Below are 12,405 nucleotides of genomic sequence, written 5' to 3' on the forward strand. Positions count from 1 at the left end.
TCCGTGTGAAGCTTCATGGACTGTCTGAGTATCCATGGTCCTTCAAGGGACTCTTGGGAGTTTTTTCACCTTTTACGGGTGACTTCGTTGTCCATGTGAAACTTCACAGACCATCTAGGCGTTTATGGCCCTTCACAATAGTTGGGTGCAACTCTATACAGATAAGGTGACGGTTTATAAACCTCATCACAACCCATTAAACCCTTTGTGGATTTACCTCTACATATTTTCATCTAGGTTTAACTTTCAGAGGTGTTATAATTAAGAAAGGGAATGTAGCGATAATTTGTAAAATATGTAGGTTGTGAGATAAAGATTGACTACTTGTCATAAGGTCTTAGTGGAAAAGCGCTTCATAATTTTATCTAGTGTTTTTAAGTTAATATAATATGTGAGAAATTATATTTATATATGTGTTTAGTACTAAACAATAAGCTTGAGTTTGAGATGAGTTTCGTGATAAAAATGATGAATTTAGTTTTAAGATTTGATTGGGTATATTTGAGATAGAGTAGATGAGGCATTAAGGTGTTAGTTTGCAATGATTTTGAGTGGTACAAGTGTGTTATTATGAACATTATACTATAGCAATGAAGTGTGGATAAGTCATTAGACTAACATGAGCATTAAGAGGTGTACCGAGATCATATGTAGTGTGATGGGGTTCTAATTAAGTTTATGATCTTTCTTGTGTGCCTAGATAGTATATTTGAGTTGTCAATGTGGAGCAAGCTGATCAAAGTATTATTTATAACCCTTAAGAGTTTTATCGGAGGGATCATATATAGCCAATGATGAGCCTTTTAAATACAGTTCAACTTTCATCTAGTTGGGTACCTATGAACTTAGGAGGGTGATGTTAGTGGGACAAGAAGGAGAAGTCAGAGCATTAAGAATTAGATTAGGTAGCTTTATAAGCCAATGTGAGTAACAATTATAGGAAGACTTCTATAAAAACAAGAAGATGTTCAGAGAAGTACCTTAGAAAGAAGTTCTTGAAGGAATCTTAGTACTTGCGCATGAAGAGTACCGTAGCCAGGAGATTCGCACTTTCTGAGTACTATAGTAAAATAAGTGCACATTAGTTTAAAAAAGATGCATTATATCCATACCCTTAGAGTATCAACTTCAGGCCTAAGGGAGAGATGTTAAGATGAGAAACCAAGTCCAATGTTAAGAATAAGATAGTGATATGTTTAGAAAAAATATATATCAATCCATTCATACTCTAGCTTATTCCTCATAGTTCAATCCTTTCAACATCATGTCGATGTTTCTAATATTAGGAATGTGTTATTACCTATGCTTATATTAGGAATGTCTTGAATGAATCATGATTATGATCTTTGTCACTAAACTCTTTCAATAATCCTTTTTAGTTTTAGTAGCAATTTAGTCGATAGTAGTTGAGTAATGATAAATGGATAGATTTGATGCTCCTATTCTGATTCATTGAGAGCTCATTTCATGGAATGCAATCTTGAAATCTTATTGAACGTGTATGCCAAACGTTCTCTAGTCCAATTCCAAAACTCTTAGTATTAATCAATTATGCCTATGTTAGTATGCAAGTTTATAAAACATACAAATAGTAATAGTAACTCATTTCCCTTCTTTTCTTAGTTTAACCATTATTTGAGGATGAATAATCCCATGGGGGAGTTTCTTTAGCATGAGAATAAATTGGGAGCTGAATTAAGGTCACAAGAAACCCATAACACAAAGTTGAGTTGAAAGCTTCCTTACAGAGTATGTTTTGACGTAAGGTTTTACATAGGTCCACTTTAAAGGTTCATATCTCCCAGCATAAAATCAATTACGTAGCCCATGGCCTACTAAACTAAAGATCATTGAATACTCTTTCCAACAAACCAACTTTTATCATTTCGAGTTTAGAGGAAAAAGTTATACTCATTTTAGCGAAGCCCTCTTAGACAGTTGTAGAACTAGGATAGGTAGATTTTACGATGATTGTTAGACCCTCAAGAGAAGGCTTTTTGCAATATTTTATCAGCAACTTCCTGCACACATCCTAAAGTTGTTTTGATCATTTCCTGAGTTTTTTTACACCCTTCAATGTCATTTTTGAGTGTATTAACATTGTATATCATTCAAGTAACAATTTTTCTCTCAAATTCATTAATCTAAACCTTCAAGTATCAAGAAATTCTCTTAAAAATCACCTAGGGTTCCTCTTCTCCATAAAGAAACCGAATACTTTCATGCCAAAAATTGAAGATGCAAAGATAAACCTTCCACCCAGCTTTTCCCAAGTTCTTACACTCTAAAATTTCATAAATGAATTTCTTTTTATCAAGATTAAGCATAAAGATTCCAAGACCAAAGATTTAACAAAGTAAGGTAGTATTCTTACTCGAGCTCAAGAAAAATCATGTCTCCACCAAAGTTTTTGGTCTAATAACTTGCTAATCAGGTTGTAAGAGTATTCATAGTGTTAAACTAGTTTATCCTCATGCCCTACATATCAATTCAGTGAGAAAATTACACACTTGAAAGATATATTCATAGTTCTTGGTAAGTAAATTGAGTTTTTAATAGCTGAGGTTTTGATTCCTATTTTTACATGTGATTCTTATTATATTCTTTATGCTTAGTATCACACGAATCATATTGATGAAGTAAAGTTATGATTCAAAATAAATTGCATGATCATATATTGATTTTGGACTAGAAAGATAAGTTCATGTGCATATGTTTTAAAAGTGTATGTTTTTAGCAGGATCCTTGAGAAAGAGAATAAAATGATTTCATATGTACTTTGATAGTTGAGAAAGAGAAAGAGTGTGATTGATCTTTTTGAAAATTACTTTAGAAAGTGAAAAGTAAAGTAAAATAATTGTCTCTTTCTATGTAAAGAGTGATTGAGGATAAAGGATATTGAATATTTTGGGAGTAGTATCAAGCATAAAATCGGGTAAGATTCTATTTTTAACTCAAGACTAATGAAACTACTTTGCCAATATAGGATAGGATCACACAAATTTATCGTCTAACTCATCATTGCCTGTAAGAAGGCCTATTAAATGAACCCATAGTAAGTGTATCATCAAATATCCCGACAAGGTATAGGATGTACCTTGCAATAACGGTGAAATGTTGTATCATTGACAGGCTCATGGTAATGATTGTTAATTAGAAAAACCTGGGGTGTGGCACATAGAAATTTCTACTGTTCGTATTGGTTAATTGCAGAACTAACTTCAGAAACTCCAATTTACCTTACTTTCCGCGAGGCCTTTCCAAGGTCCAATAAAATTCTTAGACCTTTCCTGGAACCTTTCTACGCAACCATCCTGGCTACTCATAGGTCCAACATAAGAAAACTAAAAATTTTGAAACCTCAACATCATTCCTATGAGTGCCATTGATCTTAGGCATATTTATATGCCCAATTACTACAAATTACCCACATTTAACATATGTTTTAGGACATTCTCTAATCTAACTAGAATGTTTTGGTGAAGGATTGTGACGATTGCATACTAATATACATTATTAGTGCTTTTTGCAGATTGTCTAGGGAAGTGATCAAATCAAGGAATAAAAGGATTGAAGATTATAAGTGAAGCCAAAAGCAAAGGAAAAGTACGGTGCCTCAACATAACTAGAGCAGCACGGGCGCGATACAACAAGCTCAAGTTAACTGAGGCCACATTTGGGCGGACTGGCAGCGCGGCGCTTTAGCCTGTCAGGCGTGAAAACGGTGCAACGTCCCATTGTTGTGCACAATTTTAAGCGGAAGTTGATATAAAATGACTCCTAGTTGAAGTATAATTTGACTCTATTGTTCCTAACTATTATAAATAGACTTAAGGCTTTCTTGTTGTTAGGGTTTGACTTTTGTTTGGTGTTCAAGGGCAAGTATCATTGTTTGTAACATGTTGTGATCTTCTAAACTCTTATAATTTCCAGAAATTAGATGAACCATTGTATTTTTTGGTTTTATAATATCATGAGTGGCTAAACACCTATGTTCTGAGTTTAGCTACGAACTGTATGTTAATTATTAAAGGTGTTTACATTTTCATTTTGGTTGTCATTATAAGTTACTTTTATATTCTTATCTTAGTATTTCTTGAGTGGACATGTAAAGCTAAATATATTGTCTACTCTTAAAATCGTGAGAGAAAAGGTAAGACCAAGAAATACCCATTAGATTGAGGTGATTAGTGTCCAAGAGTGAAAACCAGATGAACACTTCGCTTGGTTACGAAATAAGATAAAAACTCTAGTTAGTCTATTAATCTCACTCAATGGTGTAGTTAGATAGAGAATTTGAGTATGTGATGAGAGATGTATATCCCGACTCATGTAATTATTTCCAATAAATGAGTAACATGAAACCTGAAAATAGTTCTAAGCAAATAATTGATACATGAGATTCGATATATACTGCAACCCTGGAATTGTCTTTTACATGTTTAATTATCATCTGAACGTCGTTCAAATTAAGTTACGTTTATTTAGTTATAATTAGTAGTAGTCAACACTCAATCACCAACTCTTGGAAAGTTTCTTTTATTTTTATTTGTAGAATTGAGTGTTTAATATAAGTTGAACATTAGTCACTTGGTAAAGATAACACGTTCTTTAAGAATCCATATTACTTGCGCGGCCACATACATTTGCATGTCTATTACGGATCATACACCCAAGAATAGTCTATAATGTGGAAGTCCCACTCTCCTCCAACGCGGCATCTAGTATCTTGAAACCTCCACCAGGGGGGTAGAGTTGAACTAAAATAGGACATGGTGCAACTCCTACATTCCAATGGGAAATTCGCTCGTCTCCCTCACGAGGATCCCCAAATCCATCTTAGGAACTTTATAAAGATCACTGTTACATACATCCCAATCGGAGTCTCATCGGATTATGTGTGGTGACGTTGTTTCCATTCTCCTTGTTATGACATACAAAGCATTGGATAGATATTGAGCCACCAAACTCCATCACTACATGGGATTACCTAGCAAGAAAGTAGTTGAGTAGTTCCTTCAATCCAAGAAAACTGCATGGTTAAGGAGTGAGATATTATGTTTTTAGCTAAATCAAGGGGAGGACATGTACCAAGCATGAGCTCGTTTCAAAAAAAATGTTGAATGCTTGCAATCACCACATGTAAACTAATATCGTACTTTCTTACACTTTCTTTGAAGTTATAGATTATAATGCTACTGTGCTGCTTAATACTGCATTAAGTCGACAGGCCCAAGCTAAACCAAGTGAAGAGTTGCTCAACTTAATCAATAGACGCTACAAAGGGAACCCAATATATAAGGGGAAATTGCCTAGAACTACAACCCAAAAGGCTGCAGGGATCTTATATGTAGATCAAGCTACTTCCATTAAATGCTAAATTAGATACAATGTAACATGACATGGCCTTACATTTTAAACAACATATTTTACATCGTGCACCGATAAATTTGGTACAATCGAAAACTAATTGGTGTGAGGTATGTGGTAGTGGAGCTCATGAAACTAAATAATGTAAGGTGAACTCGGATTCTGTAAACTATGTGGGTATTGTCAAAGGGTGGAGTTGCAACAAAATTATCATAACACTTACAACCCTGGTGAGAGGAACCATCCTAACTTCTCATGGGAACCAAAATCATGCGCAAGGTATTAACCAATTGTAAATCTCGCAACTTCAAATATCTTGAAAGAACATAAGAACTTGAAATAGATTTTTTTGGAAATAATGACAAATCTGGAAATTTATTTAAGTTCAAAAAATTAGTTTTTTGTCAACTTCAAACAGTCATACCTCTTAGATAAGATGAGTTAGATGTTTTTTCAGATATGGTTGGAAAGCACTTGGAATGATATTCCAAACGCCACCGAGTTTGAGCAATCTGAGATTGTATGAGTGAGATATGCCCTTTGGAAGTTGTGTTGTTCAAATAAAAAAATGTCCAATCCGGAATTTAAAGTTGTATTCTAGTCTATTCATTGCACTATTATTTTAATCCATGTTTAGGAGTTTAATATGGATAAATTCAGATTTTTCTTAGTTTTATAAATTTGGAATATATGCTAGGGCCTGGAGAAAGGAGAAAATGGGAGAAGGAAGAAGAAAGGGCAAGATTCATCAACATCGATAATCTGTTGTGACATACACCAAATATTTATTCCTACAATGTATGTAAGGCTTTCATAACATTGGAATCGTTCTCCCACGAGCCGAACATATTTATTTTAGCATGGATTCGTCTTAAAAGAGTTTGAAAATTGATAATCTTGATACCTATTCTTTATTTTGACTGAGATCCTTACGTCGTATTATAGAGTATTTTAAAGTTAGGTTCTTATGTACATTTGTTGGGTATCTGTATCTAAAATAAACTTGAGAAGAAGAAATGAGTTTGGGTGAATCGCGGTTGGAAACCAAAGAAGAAATTTCGTCAGTTATTTTAGATAGTTCGGTCTTTTCTCATGTTTAACTATCTAAAATCATTCCTAAACATCATGAAATATTTTGTATTACAAATCATAATCCTTGAGTCCATAATTCAATTCAAGGAAAGTTAAGAGTCAAGTCAAGAATTTGAGAGTCGAGTCGAGAAGTCAAAGAGTTAATCCAAGATAAGTTCTTAAAGTTTTCAAAAGTATTTCACAAACAATTTAAATTTGTTTTAAGACATAAGTTTGAGTTAAGAAAACAGAGAAGATTTAAAGTTATTTTCTTTAGAGAAGTATATGGGAATTAAGTGTTCGCAAAAAGTTTAAAATGTTTTCATATTTGAGAAAGAAAGGGAACATTGATTCCAAGAGATCTTTTTATCTATTTGAGAAAGAAAGGGAACATTGATTCCAAGAGATCTTTTTATCTAAGTTTTGAGTAATTATCTCAAACGAAAGAAAGAGTTTTGTTCTTACAAATACGTGAGCTAAGCATATTTAGGGGTAGCATTAACCACTTATATGGGGATGTTAATTCATATTACTTCAAGTCTCCATAAACCATGTAGTCATCATGGATAGTTAAGTATCATTCTTTTTAGATGAATCCTTAAGATAAGCTAGTGGATCGACTAAGTTAAGCGTTCAATATTAGGACAAAATATAATACATTTATGGAAGTGTAGGCAAGATTTTATATCACTACTTAGGCTTATAGTGGTCGTTATGGTTATGACTAAAATTTTGTTATTACTCTATCTTTAAAAACTATGTTGTGTTCAACTGCTTTATACGCTTTATATATATATATATATATATATATATATATATATATATATATTTTCCAACTCGCACACGCGTATATTCAATGTACTGATGCCATTTGTCCTGCATCGTCCTATGATGTAGATGCAGGTAACCAATATCAGCATCTAGTGCCTCATTCATCTAACTTGAGCACACAGAGTCTGTGGGTGAGCCTCCTTTCTTTCTAAAGGACTCATTTATTTTCTCTCTAGTCCTTTAGATGTTAGGATAATTAGAGGTCCTGTCTTGACATCTCTCTTTGTTTTATAAGTTTCATAGACAGTCAGTAGTGCAATAGTCTTTACATTATCATTCATATGCTGAAGACTTGGGTTTCCATTTTGTCCAATTTGAATGTTTGAATGTTATTCCAAATTATATTCTTAAGCTATTTGAGTAAGTTCATATGATCATTGTAATAATGCATAGATGTTTTTGTTGAGTTAGGAAGTCAGGCCAACAGTCCAATCGAGGTCTGTAATGGTCTTCAAGTGCCATCCATATCTATGGAGTCTAGAAAAACTTGGTACAGAACATAGAGTACAAGATTTCTAGGGAGTCCATGAATCCGTGTTTGTATTTTTAAGTTACCGAAGTGAAGTGTGCCACATCTATAATTAGGAGGAAGAAAAATTTAGTAAATTATCTTTCTTCTTTCACACTCTTTTCGTGTGTTAGAGTTTGATCTCTAAAAGGTTTCTTCTAATACATGCTTGCTTGTGTTTTCAGATAATCATGTCTTCGCAAAGAGTTGTCAGAGGTCGTCCTTCTAGATGTAATGTCGAGGAACAAGAGCTAAATGCACCTGAAGTGCAACCTCAAGGAGAAGTCACCAATGCTGAGTTTCGTGAGGCTATACGAATGTTGATCCAAGTTGTGACTAACTAGGTTCGGTATCAAAGAGGAGATCGACAAAAAAAAGGATGACACTTCAAGGATTCGTGAGTTCTTAAGGATGATCCTTCAAGTTTCACTAATTCAAGAACTACTGAGGATCCAGAGAACTTCATTGAGGAACTGAAAAAGGTAGTCAATGTGATTCATGTTGCTTATATTGGGAGAGTTGACCTAGCTTCATATCAACTAAAGAATGTTTCTAGGACATGGTTTGATCAATGGAAAGAAGGTAAAGTTGAGGATGCACCAACTGTGAGGTTGGACTGTTTTGAAGATGCTTTTTTGGGGCATTTCTTTCCCCAAGAATTGATAGAGGCTAAGGTACGAGAATTTCTTACACTTAAGAACGATTATCTAAGTGTGCATGATTATGGGTTGCATTTCACTCAACTATCTCGTTATGCTCTGGAAATGGTTAAGGACAAGAGGAGTAGAATGCACTTGTTTTTTGTTAGGTTGGCCCATCAAGCCAGCAAAGAGGGCGAGACAGCGATGCTAATAGGTGATATGGACATATCAAGGTTGATGATTTATGTGCTTCAAGTTGAGGAAGAGAAGTTGAGGGATAGGGAAGAATTTAGAAGTAAGAAATTGAAGACAAGGAATGAGTCTGGGCAGCAAAAAGGTAATGTGAATTGTTTGGACTTTCAGCAAAAGCAAAAAGGGACTTGTTTAATCATCTTCAAAAGCATCGCACCCCTAAACAAAGATGAGTACAATGGCTAGAATTCACAGAATTTTAGAGCTAGAACTGCATTGCCTCAAGGTAGTGTGTCATAAGGAGGTAACTTGCCTCCTATATGTACTAAGTGTGGTAATATCCACCCTGGTAAGTATCGTGATGGCTAGACAGGTTGTTTCAATTGTGGTCAAGAGGGTCACTTCATGAAAGAGTGTCCTTAAAACATGCAAGGTAGTGAAAATCATGGACATAGATCCCAATCTTCAGAAGTTTATCCACTAAAAATAGCTACACCTAGAGGAGCTATTTCCAGTATTGGTGGAGGAACAAGTTGCCTCTATGTGATCACTAGTCGCCAAAAGTAAGAGAGCTCTCCAAATGTTGTTGCTAGTATGATCAAAGTCTTTAATTTTGATGTTTATGATTTTATAGACCTAGGATCAAGTTTATATTTTTCAACCCCTTATGTTGCAAATAAGTTTGATGTTCATCCTAAGAAACTTTGTGAACCCTTTTTTGTTTCGACAACCTATTGGGAAGTCTATTCTAGAAGAAAGAGTCTATCATGGTTGTCCCATTTCAATCAATAACAAGAGCAACATGGATGATTTAGTTAAGTTAGACATGGTATATTTTGATGTTTTTTTAGGTATGGACTGGCTTTATGCTTGTTATGCATCAATAGATTGTAGAACTCGAGTTATCAAGTTCTAGATTCCTAATGATCCATCTATAAAGTAGAGTAGTAAATCAGCAGTGCCTAAGTTTCTCTATAATTCGTACCTTAAGGCAAGAAATATATTTTCAAAATGTCGTATCTATGACTTGGTCTGAGTTTATGACTCCAGTGTTGAGATACCATCCATTCATTCAATTCCTATAATGAGAAAGTTTCTATAAGTTTTCCTTGATGATCTACTGGAGTCCCTATTGAGAAAGAAATAGACTTCGGCATAGACATCATTCCAGATACTCATATTATCTTTATTACGCCATAAAGGACAGCACTAGAAGATTTGAAAGAGTTGAAAGAACAGTTAAAGGATCTCCTGGATAAGGGTTTTATTCGACCAGTCTCACCTAAGGGCGCTCTGGTCTTTTTTGTAAGGAAGAAGGATGGCTCCCTTAGGATGAGTATAGATTTGATATTTTTGATCATATTCACGGTGCTTTATGTTTCTGGATAATTTACCTCATATCAGGCTACCATCAATTGAAAGTTAGGAAATGTGGTATTCCAAAAACAGAATTCATGATGCATTATGGTCATTATGAGTTTGTAGTCAAATTTTTTAGTTTAACAAATGAACCAACAACATTCATGGACCTTATGAATAGAGTGTTCAAATATTATCTCGATATATTTGTCATCGTCTTCATTGATGTCATACTGATATATTCACGAAATGAAAAGATCATTCTAGCCATCTTAGAATAGATCTTCAAACTTTAAAATATAAGGAGTTGTATGCCAAGTTCTGTAAGTGTGAGTTTTGGCTGGAGTCTGTGGAATTCTTAGGCCGTTGTTTCTGGTGGGGGAATTAAAGTTGATACTCAGATAATTGAGGTAGTGTAGAACTGGCCTAGACCTACATCATCAACTGAAATTAGGAATTTCTTGTGTTTAGCTGGCTATTATAGAAGGTTTTTAGAGGGATTCTCGTCTATCTTTTTTCCTTTGACCAAGTTGACCCAGAAGATAATTAAATTTCAATATTCTGAAGCTTGTGAGAAAAGCTTTCAGGAATTGAAAAAGAGGTTGACTATTGCCCCAATTTTGACCTTACCATAAGGTACTCAAGGTTTTGTAGTGTATTGTGATGCATCCAGAGTTGTCTTAGGTTGTGTATCAATGAAAAATGAAAAAGTTATAATTTATGGCTCTAGACACTTGAAAGTTCACAAAAAGAATTATCAAACTCTTGATATAAAGTTGGTTGTTGTAGTTTTCACCTTGACTATATGGTGCCATTATTTGTATTTTTGTTCATGTGTATGTGTTGATTGATCACAAGAGTTTGCTATATGTATTCACTTAGAAAAAGCTTAATCTCAGAAAACGAAGGTGGTTAGAGTTACTCAAGGATTATGACATGAGTATTCTTTACCACTAGTTAAGGCTAATGTTGTTTCTAATTCCTTAAGCAAGTTGTCTATGGTTAGTACCTCCTATGTTGAGGAAAAAAGACAGAGTTAGCAAAAGATATGCACAGACTTGCACGTTTTGGAGTCAGACTTGTGGATTTCATAGAATGAGGAATAGTGGTGAATGAATGGGGATGAGTCATCATTAGTGTCAGAAGTAAAAGGAAAGCAATACTAAGACCTTATTTTTCTTGAATTGAATGCAAATGTTCATAAGAAAAAAATATTAACTTTTGAACAAAGGGGAGATGATGTATGGAGATATCAAAGTAGGTTCTGTGTACCAATGGTTGATGGACTCCAAGAGAGGATCATGGAGGAAGATCATATATCCAGATATTCCACTCATCCGGGTTCCACAAAGATGTATCGTGATTTTAAAGAGGTGTATTGGTTGAATTGTATGAAGAAGGGCATTGCAAAATTTATTGCTAAGTGTCCAAATTGCCAACAAGTTAAAGTAGAGAACCAAAGGCCCGATGGTTTGGCGTAGAGTACAGAACTTCCAAAATTGAAGTGGGAGATGATTAATATGGATTTTGTCATAGGATTGCAAAGGTCTCACAGACAACATGATTCTATTGGGTGACTGTCAATAGAATAAAAAGATCAACCCATTTTTTGCAGGTGAAGAATACCCATTCAACAAAATATTGTGCTAGGTAATATATTCAGGAGGTGGTAAGACTTCATGGATTCCCAATCTCTATTATTTCATATAGAGGTGCACAATTTACTGCACAATTATGGAAATCTTTTAAGAAACGCTTGGGTTCAAAGGTGAACTTAAGTACTTAAGAACTTGAGGGTCTGTGTGATTAATTTTAAAGCTAATTGGGATGATCACCTACCCTTTATTGAATTCACTTATAATATAGTTACAACTATAGCATCCAAATTGCTCCATATGAAGCACTTGGGAGAAGAGGTAGATATCTTATCGGATGGTTTGACGTTGGTGAAGCAGGATTGATACGACCAAGTTTAGTTCATTAATCTATGGAGAATGTGAAAGTTATGAAGGAGAGGTTAAAATGGCGCAGAGTCGTCAAAGATCATTCACTGATGTTAGGAGAAGGGAGTAAGATTTTGAAGAAGATGACTAGGTATACTTGAGAATTTCACCCATGAAGGGTGTTATGAGGTTTGTAAGAAGGGAAAGCTTAGTCCCGTGTATGTTTGTCCTTGTAGAATTTCCAAGAGGATTGGCAATATAGATTATGAGTTAGAGCTAACACAAGACTTAGAAATGGTTTATCCTGTATTTCATGTCTCTATGCTGAAGAAGTGGATGGGCAATCTTTCATTGATTAAGAATATTGGAATCAAGGATAGATTATCTTATGAAGAGATTTCGGTTCAGATTTTAGATTGCAACGTTTGCAAGTGGAGGACAAAAGAGGTTGGATCTGTCAAAGTCCTTTACAGGAACCAATTTGTTGAAG

The sequence above is a fragment of the Solanum lycopersicum genome, chromosome 4 (assembly GCF_036512215.1).
Source record: "Solanum lycopersicum chromosome 4, SLM_r2.1".
Taxonomy (NCBI): Eukaryota; Viridiplantae; Streptophyta; class Magnoliopsida; order Solanales; family Solanaceae; genus Solanum; species Solanum lycopersicum.